Raw genomic sequence first — 13,805 nt, forward strand, 5'->3', positions numbered from 1 at the left:
ACATACAAGCACTGTCCAAGAAATTTCGAGATTTGTTCTATTCCGATTGTGCTATTAAGTGATTTTCTGTCATAATAAGATATCTAACCTTTTTACGTAAATAGTCTTTAAATCATCTTGAACCTCACCTTATCTCTAGCATCTTAAGTTGTAACAACATACTTTACAACTCAATACTTAAGAGGGAAGAGACTTACTCGCTCGCAAGATTTTATTAACTATATTTGTTTAAAAATAAGCCTAAGAATTGTTTGCACTCCCACTCATTCTTTGTCCAACCGTGTCGTGGCGGCTTGGAACCGTTTACCGGATAGTGTTGTAACTGCTCCCTCGGTCAATGTTTTTAAAAACAGATTGGACAAGTGGCTTTTAAACAATAAGTTAGACTGATGTTACTTAGTGATGTGATACGACTTTACAAACTTTGAAATGTATAGTACAGGACACTGTGTGACATAGGCTCATCAGCTAAATAGCTGCTCGCCTATAATTATAATAATAAAATAATTTAAAATATTCTTATTATGTTTGCTTAAAAGGAAAAACATAAACTATGGTCTATATAAAAATACCAAACCTAAGTTACAGCATTCACCCTTTTCTTGGCAATGCATCCTATAACATAAATAGTTTTACACCGTGTTTTTGTATTTTTTTCGTATGGAGAGTATTTTTTTGCTCTATCAGGCGCAAGCGAGGCTTGAACTCTCGCTTTTTATATTTTGTCAAAGAAAAGGGTTAACTAAGTAGTTGATTAAAGGTGACATTCTGTAGCTACATTGTCGCGACATTACTGCTGCCGCGTTGTTGCTGTCGGCGTATCTGTCAAATTCCTTGATAAAATCAGTGACGGATTGAACGTCATAATCGTGATATATGGTCGCGAACATGACTCATTTTATTAAAGGAAATTGTGTATGTTACAGCAACAGTAACGTCGCATCATTGATGCCTGTTGTTGACATCTGTGAAGTATGTTCTACTTTAACATACCTTCTTATTTTTAGAAGACTAATTGTCTATGACAGTCGTTGCCGTGGAGGCAATTATCTAAGGAAAAATATGTCTGTCAAATGATACATCAATATTCTCAAAAACATATTTAAGTAATTGTACTAAGACTTATTAAATATATAATTATAAAATGCTTCAGTTTCTTCTATTATGAATAAACAAAGTTCTCACTTACGCCACAGTCACATTTCAAGGTGAGATCTTTATATGTTATTATCAAGAAGAAGCTTTATACGCTTCCTGTCGAATCTGCAAACGAAGAGGTAACATCTTCAAACGCAAAACACATAAAATCTGTACAAGCTGCTGGAAGAAAAGTAATGAGAAACCTCAACAACAAAAACAAAATTCTACATCTCATCAAAACCACATCGCTACGCAGCAGTGTCTTCTAACAAAAAATGAGAAGCCTGAAAACAGCACATGGATTGTGGACAGCGGCTGCACCTCTCACATGACTTACCAACGAGACCTGTTTAAGAACATTGAGAAAACATCCAGACAACTCAACTTTGCAACTGAAGATTTTACTGCAGAGATTGAAGGGAAAGGTACAGTCTCTTTTACTACAAAAAATGGCAGTGGTGATGCACTCACACGCCTGAAAGACACCCTGTACGTACCTAGCCTATGCACCAACCTACTGTCTGTCAGCAAGATAACGGATGCTGGGTGTACAGTTCTATTCACAAAAAATAAGGCGATAGTAAACAACCAAAAAGATAAGATTATTCTTACTGCCTACAAAGAAAACGGTCTCTATTATATCAAACCAATAAAGCATGAGTGTTACAACCTGGCCACTGATGATGATGAAACACCTCCAATTACCACAAAAATTGAATCATCTAGCATCGAAGATTTTCATAAGAAATTGGGACACATGAACACCAAAGACATGAAATTAGCACTTCAAAATAAAAACATAATTGGCTTGCACTTTAATCCTAAAGAAACATTACCGGAATGTGAAGCATGCATTCAAGCCAAAATGCATCGAGTTCCGGCTCCTCGCGAGAAAACAACTCAAAGAACGACTGAACGCTTACAAATTGTTCACTCTGACGTTTGTGGACCTATCCGAACACCTACAATAAGCGGAAACAAGTACTTCGTCACATTCATCGATGATTACTCCCGATACAGTCGAGTTTACCTGCTGAAATGCAAGAGCGAAGTCTTAGAAAAATTTAAAGAGTTCAAAGAGTTAGCAGAAACGCACACGGGGAACAAACTCAGAGTACTACAATCAGATAATGGCACCGAATATATCAACAGGAACTTCGATGATTATCTGAAACGCTGTGGGATACAGAGAAGACTTAGTGCCCCGCACACAGCGCACCAAAATGGATTAGCAGAGAGAAAAAATCGTACCCTGATTGAAAAAGCTAGAGCCTTAATGATTGACGCAAACGCGCCCCTAAAATGCTGGGGTGAAGCAATCATGACAGCGAACTATTTGTGTAACAGGAGCTTAAACAGTGCTATAGAAAACAAAACACCATTCGAACTATGGGTTGGTAGAAAGCCTATTATTCACCACCTCTATATATTTGGCTCTAAAACTTTTGTTCTCATCAAAGGCACTAATGGTCACAAATTCGCACCTAAAGCAATTCCTGGCATGTTCGTTGGCTACTCTGAAACATCAAAAGCATTCAAGATTCTTCTACCATCCAAAAATAAAGTGGTGATATCGAAGGATATCCGTGTGATGAAATCCATGTTTTACGACAACACAAACAAAAACGACATTACCGATATGTTCAATAATGACTGTTCCTTCGAATCTCCAGAACCTTCAGAACCATCAAGATTACCACATAAGCAAGTAACAGTACAGCTTGATGACAATGAAGATGGAGACGTCACACCACTAAGCGACTATAGTGACTGTAGCGACAATAACGACACGGAAGACGAAGATCTCGACGATACGTTGCAACCAAACTCGGTCAACAGCACTGAAGATGTTCAGCAACCACCACAAACTTCAACTCCACCTCGAACTTTAAGAGACAGGTCTACTATCGAAGCTCCAAAAAGGTATGACGATTTTATTTTGGCTGCAGCTGAAGAAGTCGAAAATCTTCATAAACCGAAGGAACCTGAAACTTTCAAAGAGGCTATGGAATCGCCAGACAGTGAAAAATGGCAAGAAGCAATGAAAAGTGAAATTCGCTCATTGGAGGACAACCAAACATGGGATCTGGTCGAGCTACCCAAAGGACGCAAAGCCCTGCCAAGCAAATGGGTATTTAAGTTAAAAATGAACCCCGATGGTTCCGTCGAGAGGTACAAGGCCAGAATGGTCATCAAAGGCTATTCCCAGATACCTGGAGTGGACTACGACAGAACGTTCAGCCCAGTGGTTCGTCTGAGCACTGTACGTTCATTGCTGGCTGTCGCTATTCGTGAAAACCTGAAACTGACACAGTTCGACGTTACGTCCGCCTTCCTAAACGGCGATCTAAAGGAAGAAATATATATGAAACAACCCGAAGGTTATCGTGATGGAACCAAAAAAGTCTGTAAATTAAAACGCAGCCTTTATGGATTGAAACAAGCGCCACGCTGCTGGAATACCTGCATAGCAGAGTATTTACTGAAAACTGGATTCAAGCAAAGTGAGGCAGATCCATGCCTGTTCGTGCGAACCAAAGGCCAATCCAAGGTCGTTATAGCTCTTTACGTGGACGATGGACTTGTAGCGCACAACTCAACGACAGCAGGTGACGAATTTTTAAAGGAATTAAAAGCTAGATTCAAAATAACGACCAAACCTGCATCTTACTTCCTCGGAATGGAAATAAACGTGCAAAAGGACTTCATATCTCTATGCCAAAAGTCATATATCAAGAAAATCCTGGAAAAATATGGAATGTCTCATTGCAAGTCAGCACCATCACCCATGATCAAAGATAATGATGTGGAAGCGGATGAAAACATGAAGTCGAACTTTCCTTATAGGCAAGCTGTAGGCGCTTTGGCCTATCTGTCTGTAGGTACGAGGCCTGATATCTCCTACGCTGTTGGAGTCGCCTCGAGACACCTAGAAGCACCTACAAAGGAAGATGTGATGCTAGTTAAACGCATCTTCAGATATCTGAAAGGAACCCAAGAAAAGGGCCTAATATTTACGAAAAAGTCAACGCCGCACTTGGTCTGCTACAGCGACGCAGATCATGGAGGAGACCAGTCTACTGGACGATCAACTTCCGGTATGGTATGCCTATTCTCTGGCGCCGCTATAAGCTGGAGAAGCCAAAAGCAAATTACAGTTTCCATTTCTTCAACGGAGGCTGAAGTCATAGCGGCGAGCGAAGCGGCTCAAGAAATACTATGGCTGAATCGACTGTTTAACGATCTAACAAAGACGGAAAAGCCAATCCTAAACTTAGACAACAAATCAGCAGTTTATTTAGCGCACAACCCCAAATACGAATATCACAAGCGCACCAAACATATCAAACTAAAACACTTCTTTGTTAGAGAATGTGTGAGCAATGAAGAGTTCAGTGTGAAACAAGTTCCAGGCGAAGTCCAACTCGCTGACTTATTTACCAAGCCGCTATTTGGGCCCAGACTACAGAATTTGAGTTCTAGAATGGGACTTAAGAATTTTACCTAAAATTCTTAAAGCTTCTGAGGGTGTGAAGTATGTTCTACTTTAACATACCTTCTTATTTTTAGAAGACTAATTGTCTATGACAGTCGTTGCCGTGGAGGCAATTATCTAAGGAAAAATATGTCTGTCAAATGATACATCAATATTCTCAAAAACATATTTAAGTAATTGTACTAAGACTTATTAAATATATAATTATAAAATGCTTCAGTTTCTTCTATTATGAATAAACAAAGTTCTCACTTACGCCACAGTCACATTTCAAGGTGAGATCTTTATAACATCCGAATGTCACGTTAAGTAATTATTCTTTATTGCACCAATAATTATATATTGTACATACATGTGAAACTACAAATTAATTTTAAATGAAAATAGAACCAGGTAAAAACAGGCGATCTTATCGCTATAAAACGATCTCTTCCAGACAATCTTTGTGTAGCAGGAAATGTAGAACTCATACAAAAGTCAACAGGTAGTGCAAGAAGCTAATATGGAGACTATTAAACACAAACACACATACTACATACTACTTAGGAACAGTTTATTTTATTGCTCCTGCAACAGGAGCAATAAAATAAACTGTTGGCTGTACTCCTCAAACTGACCAACATTTACGTTATTTAACTTATGTCTTGCTTTTTATTACACATTGAAGTTAATTCTAAGACGCGATGTGTTGCGAATTTTGTTGTTTAAAGCGTGACAAGCAACGTCAAACACACTGATGTCAGCGTGTCAAATTAATATTAAATTTGTATGAAAAAGGTGAAATCTAAAGATTTCACAATTTTTAAAAGTTGTTAATCAAAAGCTATATAGTTTTAGGAGTACAATATATGGTTTAATTATTTGCTCGTGTTACAGGAAACACCCGGTATAAGTATTAAAACAATACCTTAACCAATATCTTAACAGATTTATATACTTAAATTTAATTCCTCATCTCGCGCCTTCTGAGGTCCAGTTCAGTTTGTTTAAATTAAGATTCACTAAGTAATTCATTATTAATGAGACTAAATTAAAATAAATTAACTACCTTTTACTATAAATTGATTGAAATCAGTATTTTATAGGTTGCTGCTGAATGTTATAAATATTGTAATATTTTATAATGCTATAAATATTCCACTTAACTGTTTCGACATATCGCATTATTTTAAAGTTCTACTATAGAAAACGTCACTTTTATGGGAATAAAAGTATTATATTTTTTTGAATAAACTTCCTTACCAAGCTCACCGCAGCCGCAAACCGTAAAAATTATAAAACAATCCGCTCTTTAATGGTATCGCCATTCCACAAAACAAACAATCGTCACAAGGCGTTATCTGCGTAAAATTCAAAAGCAATCACAGATAAGAAACGTTTGGGCAATTTTTTTTAATCGCGGCGCGAAACGCGACTTTCTTCCAGTAGACTAAGACAGTGACTGAACATTGTGTATTCAGCCAAAGGCGTCGGTGCATGCGCGGGACTAATTGTTTTAAAAATTAAAAAGTTAAAGGTCGCGTTCAATGTCGTAGCGAAGCGAACGCGTCCGCAGCCTACGCGCTGCCATGTTAACTGAACTGTCTTCTGTGCAGTTGTTGACAGTTCTCGTTCCGTGATCAACTTCAGGAAATGAATCCGTTCTGTTCTCAATTTACAAGGCCATAATGACATCTGCAAGACGGCTTATTGAACATTCTTTTACTATCGATGAGAGTAAAATGAGGTAAAAAAACTGCATTGTTTTCATGAATTCAAGTCTTTTGCTCAGTTCTAAGGTGAGGCCTCTTCAGATCTTGCAATCGAGCACAGAGCACTACAATACACCAATTAAATAAATGGAGCTAAATAAAGAACAGCGCCGTTAACCTAAATTGCCGCTGGCTAAATTAGTGGGATTAAATTAAATGGATTAAAAAACCAACTCAGCGGAAGCCAATTTTAAATTCGATACGGCAAAACTAGAAGTTGCACGCCTCGTATTTATTTTATATAGTTATAAGAACAAAACAAAAACTGTTAAGTTTTATCGTTACGTTCAGTATGTGGTTTGGTTAGGCAGCTCAAAATATTTAGCAACAACATATCGGGCTTACGCAAGCTAAGCTATACAAGACAAATTAGACGAGCAAACTAATCTAATCACAGCGCTAATCAAATGTGCACTGAATTGGAAACCTTCACTCGCACGTTTTTTACACGTTTAAGCGTATCTTTGGCATGCTCGTATCTCACATACACTTGAAAAATAACCCAATATCATACTTGTTAGAGTCCCAAACAGGCAGAACGAACGTTAATTGGGATATGTGTGTGGAATACTCGAGTAAATATTGGTAGAGATCGAGATTATTAATAACTTGTAATGTATGCAACTATGCAGTAATCGCTATGCAGAAGTCTTGTAATACAACTTTCAACCAGAGCCATGAATATACATAAACATGCTGATAGAGTTAACCTTTAAATGGGGAAAATGTTTATCTTTTGATGTCATTTAAATATCAAGACAACCACCACTTTGGTGATCATTTTCATAGCTTTATACTTTGAATAATGTTTATTCCCCTTTCACTATCAACTCAAAGTTCAAAAAAATTGAATAATATCAGGATATAAGCCGTAGAATAGAGTAAGTACATAAAAAAATACTTTGAACATGATCGGTTGAGTTTTGAGTTTTCTTTAAAAAACCCTTTATAAAAGGTCGTAAGTGCAGCGTAAACACGCACTTTTGCGCGACATGTAGTTATCTAGAACATCGATAGAACTTAAGTCCCATATTTTTAAAGTAAATACCTTCTTATTAAAAACAAAATTGTTAGCTACCGTTATCACAAGTTGCCTCTAATTGAGATTAAACTTTTTTTTAAATTCAGCGTCCTATATGCTTTTTATTATGTAAATAATGTTAATATACGTTAACACTCTTCAATAGTAAACAATTTAGTTCTTAAATCTCACTTTTTTAAATATTTTATTAGCAAACTTTTTACTCACCTAAATGAGTAAATACTCAGTATTTTCTCACCCCTACCCATCTCTTGGTACTAGGTTGGTATTAGTACACAACAAAAAAAAAATTGCCCCTAGGGGAGTGAAATTTTGTATGAGGAATCAATAATACTAACCGCTGAACCAATTTAGTTGAAATTTGGTATGTAGATAGTTTTTGTTATGGGGAAGGATATAGAATAGTTTTCAGCCTCAAAGTTAGGGGGAAAAGGGGTTGAAGTTTGTATGGGGGAATCAGTAAAAAAAGCAGATTGTATAAAATAATAGTAAATCACCCCCCAACTCTTTAAATTAGGGGATTGAAGATTGCCATAAGCAACTTACAAAAAGAAATGAAATCCCATCAAAACATTTTCCTGTAAAATATTTCCAAGATGAAACCATAAGGCTCGCACTGTCAAAAAGTTATCAGATGTCTTTTAGAGCCAAGCTTTTAACTCTACAAGCCCGAACTTCACAAACTCTGCACCTTAGTCAAAATATGTGGCTCGGCCGTTTCGGTAGTACAAGAAGTATTGTATAATAAAAAATTATGAATAGTGAATAAATTTTTCACCTTACGCCCATGTGACGGTAGCGAAATCAAATCCCTCTCAATCGTTTGATGACAAAACTTCTATTTTCAATATTCATGGTGTATGTAGTAGGTAGGTATCGATACAATAGTAAATTGTGCAATGAGGGGGGTAAGTGAAATATTGTTCGAGAGTCTATATATTTACGACAGCCGCAGGCTGGATTGAATTAGAGACTCGAGTAATAATAATCTTAACTCTTGTCATGATTAGGAATCGAAGGCACAGACCTACTCGTATTCGACGTTAAGCCACAGTTGAAAATTGTGTCAAAATATTATAAACGGCTATTAAATTAATCAAAATAAATATTTTTAAATATAAACTAAAATACTAAATTATAAACATTTAATATTTTATACTGCAAAACAAATTTAGCACATTGAATATAGACGTCGACGATATAGAGACTCAATATGACAACATTTTGAAAGCAATTCAATCCGCGAATAGTAAAATCAAGACCAACCAAAAGAAACGCACTGTATTATCAACTGCCACCAGAAATTTAATAAAACAGCGCACTAGTTTTGAAATAGGCTCTGCAGAGTACCGCGCAATAGACAGGAAAACTAAGCGTGGCATCCGGACCGATCTCCGCAACCACAACACTAATCTAGTCACAAGAGCACTAATTAATAACAGATCACTTAGAACTGCAAAAAATGGAATAACGAAAGGGAAATCTTGGATCACCAGCTTAAAGGATGAAAGCGGCCAAAAGCATAGTGACAGGAACAAAATTATGGACATCTGCACAAAATTCTACTCTTCTCTATATTCAGATCCATCCGACTCACATAGTACATCAGAGTATAACTGTGCTGAAACCATCCCTCCCATCACAACCGAAGAAGTGGGTAAAGCCATGTCCACGATGAAGTTCGACAAAAGCCCTGGAGCTGACGGGATTAGCACAGAAGAACTTGTTTTCGGAAAAACCAACCTTTTACTTCCCCTTACCAAATTATTCAATACTATTTTAAAGACAGGACAATTACCACAAAAGCTGCTTCATTCTAATATGATACTTTTGTACTAGAAAGGCGATAAGTTTGACATAGGCAACTATCGACCAATCAGTCTGGTGTCGCATATTTACAAAACATTTATTAAAATTATCGAGTGTCGCATTGCTGGGCAACTCGACCGACACCGACCACCTCCACACACTCAACCAGATCATTGAAAAGTGTAATGAATTTAAGATCCCCCTATATTTAGCATTTGTTGATTACAGAAAAGCATTTGATAGCATAACCCATTCTGCCATAGTAAACACACTCATAAACCAAAACATTAATTCTACTTATATAAACTTAATTAAAAATATATACAATAACAGCACCGCTGATATAAAACTTCAGTACTCCGGTCCGTCGTTCCCTATACAACGAGGTGTTAAACAGGGTGATCCGCTGTCTCCTAAACTATTCACAAGCACCCTCGAAGAAGTTTTCAAGGGCCTGGCGGTTTCCTGGGAAGCTAAGGGAGTAGACGTCGGTGGTAGGAAGCTATCAAATCTTCGTTTCGCCGACGACATCGTTCTCTTTGCCCCTTCTGCAGCAGAACTAAAGCAAATGCTCCAAGATCTGAGCAACGCAAGCCTTCAGGTTGGACTTGAAATGAACCGCGCGAAGACTCAAGTTATGACCAACAGTAGGAATCGTCGCAGTATCGACGTGGACGGGCAGAGCATACAGTATGTTGACGAGTACATCTACTTGGGCCAGCTAGTCTCTTTCAGTAACAGGCAAGACAAGGAAATAGAGCGCCGTGTTCAAAATGCCTGGAAGAGCTACTGGTCCATGAAAGAGCTAATGAAGGGTAACCTTCCATTGTCACTGAAGCGCAAACTCGTTGACATGTGTATTCTGCCTGTCCTAACCTACGGGGCCCAAGCTTGGTCACTCACAGAGATTCAGAAGTCCAAACTGAAGGTTTGCCAACGCGCTATGGAGCGCAGCATTCTAGGTATTAAACTAACGGATCGGATAAGAAACACCACGCTGCGTTCAAAAACCCGCTTTGCTGACGTTGGCGAGAAAACCGCTAGGCTAAAATGGGACTGGGCCGGTCACGTCTACCGCATGCACCCAGAGAGGTGGGCTAGCATAGCCACCAAGTGGATGCCGGTAGAGGGACGTGGACGGGGCAGGCCCAGGCGGAGATGGCGGGATGACCTGGACAGCTTCCTGAACAACTGGCCGGAGGAAACATCAAATCGGGAATCGTGGAAATCAAGGGGAGAGGCCTTTGCCCAGCAGTGGGACACTCTAACAGGCTATTAAAAAAAATAATAATTTAAAAACTAAACTCATTTGTACCTAGTGAATTCGTATGAATTACTAGCAAAGAAAAAAAATCCTGTAACTCTAGCCTCGTTTTTTTTTACAATCCATAACTCCCGCGGGAACAATATAGGCCATTTTTTTTTTAAATATTATAGGGCATTATTACACAAATTGACTAAATCCCACAGTAAGCTCAATATGGCTTGTGTCGAGGGTACTTAGACAACGTTATATATAACATATAAATATTTATAAATACTTAAATACATAGAAAACACCCATGACTCAGGAACAAATATCCATGCTCATCACACAAATAAATGCCCTTACCAGGATTTGAACCCGGGACCATCGGCTTCATAGGCAGGGTCATTACCCACGAGGCCAGACCGGTCGTCAAACGTCCTTTGTCCTTCAGTACACCTGCATGAAATAAGATCTTTTTCGAGCAAGTGTGATGTAAAGTACCTAGTAGTGGTGTTCACTGCAGGTCGCCGTAAGTTCTTCGTGGGAGTGGGAGGTACAGTTAGGATTGCCGATAAGTATGACGAGTTCAGCTTCCCATAAACAAGCGATGGGTTACGCGGTTCCCATGGCTCGAGACAATGCGGTATCTGGAATCTGCCCGTCAGTTACTCGTACATGCTAATAATCGCTTAAACGCAGTCAGGGGTATTTTAAGGTCGTGTACAATGTGATACTTCCACCAATAGAAGAAGAGTACCCACCGAAAATGATCCTTATTAAACTTGAAGCTGAACGTCTTGGGTTCACATATTGATGAGGTAATTTATCTCACGATGAGCACGGATATTTGTTCCTAAGTTATGGACATTTTGACGTTTTCTCTATCTAGTATTTGGGTTATAAGTATTGTTATCTTGAAGCTGAAGGTATTGGGTTCACATCCTGGTAACGGCCTTTATTTGTGTGATAAGCACAAGTAAAGAATAAGAAAAAAATTATGTCCACAATAAAACAACTCTAAAAAAGGAAATTTAAGCGGCTAATTTCGCTAAAGCGACGCTGACCAAGAGTTCATCATCATCATCTTATCAACCCTTTATCGCCCACTGCTGAGCATAGGCTTCTCTTCCAGTACGCCACTTGTCTCGGTCCTGAGCTAATCCCATCCAGAAGTGACCCGCAATCTTCCGAATGTCGTCCACCCGACAAAGCCAACGGACGCCAGGGGCTTCTTTCATCCGAAAGCGGCCACCATTCCTTTAATATTTTAGTCCACCTGCCATCACTCAAATATCAAATATATTTTATTATTTTTTATTTTATTTTTGTTTGGTAAGAGTTAGTTTATTTAAAAGGAACGAAACTGTGTATGTATTAAGATCGTCTTTGCTGCTAACAGCAACACATTTAACTGACTTATCGTCGACCTTATGTCTTTACAATAAGGCTTGCGACTGGCCAGGAACTGTGACCACAATAGTTCATCGTTCAACGTAAACTTTTTATCATCTTCATAGGTGGCATGTTGAATTATAATTACTTCATTAGAGCGCAGGATTCACACGTTCAGTTCTCATCTTTGAGTAATATTCATTTAATCCCGTTGCAGTTTGCAGTTAATAGGCCGCTGGACCAGTATTTTTACTATTATTTCGGATACTTCATAAACATAATTACTTCTGTACATTATGTTCGGAGGGATTACCGTAAACATCGAAAATCTTAGGTTTTGGGGACCACAGTTGCTTAAAAAGTGACCCTTTACGTATGTATTTATGTGTTTGCGAACTAGTATTTTTATATTACATATTTTATCCCGGGTGATTGAGTTTTTTATGAGCCGTAGGCAGGCCGTAGGCGATTAAACGACACGGGACAAGTATAAAATGACATACTTCGCACACTTGCAATAAAATGTACTATTTCGTTATCATCGAGAATTAAGTGAAATATTCAATTTTCGGTGTTGTCGGAAGGTCGTTAGTCTAGGGTAGGTACTCTTAGAGTGTAGAAGACCCACGCCATATTTCAGTATTTTCCGGGATTCAATTCTTTGCATGTCATTATCATACCTACTTCTTACAGTTGTTTGAGTTAGCGCTTAAACAAATACTGCATGAAATAATATTAATAATATATGCCATTTATGCTATCAACAATTTGCTATGAACAGTCTCCTTGTTTGCATAAGTACAGGATTAAATAACAAACATCAGATAAAGTGCGGGGAAATAATTAGGTGCTATTGCAATAGGTTCGCCGTACGACTTACTCTACATAATTTTGCAGTGCAATACATATTCTAATGACGTATGATACAAATAAATTGAAGATTAAAGCAGTAATTATTGGCGATTCAGATAACAGTTTGTAATTTTATTCTAAGTGGTCTACAACATTACAATAATAACAATGTTGGTATGTCAGAACATTTAGTATTCATAGATAAACACCTAAACCTTATTGATTAGCGTGTACCTATACAATCGTCAAGTAATCCAGATATTATTGGAACTGTATGAAGGTGGTTTTATTTTCGGGATAATACAGTTAAAAGACAAGTCACAGCCAGAAGGCCATACAGATATTTAGGATAACGAGTCATAGGCTACTTATAACATAAATTATTTCCAAATACCGAAGCCTAAGAGTAGAGTTAGTTAATCACGAGTATCACGACTTGAACGCTCAGGATGTTCCAGATTTCAAATGTTGTGTACCACTTACTGTCAATCACTAAACTCACGAATTACTAGTTACGCACGTACTAAATAACGTAATGCATCCATTTTGATATTAGCTACGAACCGCGACCTTTTCCGTGTAGATCTAGTTAAACGCATTCTCATATAAATTATCCATCCTTGTCTGATCTCCTAAGGTTAAATTTTATACGCTAAAGTAGTGATTCACGGCAATATAAAAAAACATATTATACTTATGCCAAAATTACATCTATCTATCAATATCATAGAGACCGAGCTACTTTCGCATTAGTATGGGTTTCGCAACCATATCTCACTTATCGACTACCAACCCACTCCTACGTTATCATGATGAAAGGGACAGACATGTAGAACGTACATAGATAGCAAGTTAGCAACTGCTTGTTATTTTTAAATTGGTCTACCTTTCACAGTACTTGGTTCGTTGAAATTTAATATTGGTTTTGAAACGAAAGAAACTGCGGTTATAAGCATAAGTAGGTTAAACACACGATTGAATAGCTGGTACAATATACTTCTAACTAAAATAAAACGTAAGATGTAGAAAAGACAATCTTATTCTTATTGCTAATGGATTGAAAGTTTTTATTAA

At 37.7% G+C, this 13,805-nt stretch overlaps 1 protein-coding gene across 2 annotated transcripts in view; it reads right to left on the minus strand.

Moving 5' to 3' along the window:
- Positions 1-13,805, minus strand: part of LOC133520619 (uncharacterized) — a 133,395-nt gene that overhangs the window by 87,213 nt on the left and 32,377 nt on the right. Inside the window, exon 1 of one of the 2 annotated variants that reach the window (XM_061855142.1) lies at positions 5,879-6,162. The exons of the other annotated variant lie outside the window; for it this stretch is intronic. The gene's annotated coding sequence lies outside the window, so the exon portion shown is untranslated. Of the gene's footprint in view, positions 1-5,878; positions 6,163-13,805 lie in introns of those variants that run through there. 2 annotated transcript variants of the gene reach the window in all.

The sequence above is a fragment of the Cydia pomonella genome, chromosome 8, assembly GCF_033807575.1.
Source record: "Cydia pomonella isolate Wapato2018A chromosome 8, ilCydPomo1, whole genome shotgun sequence".
Lineage (NCBI taxonomy): Eukaryota > Metazoa > Arthropoda > Insecta > Lepidoptera > Tortricidae > Cydia > Cydia pomonella.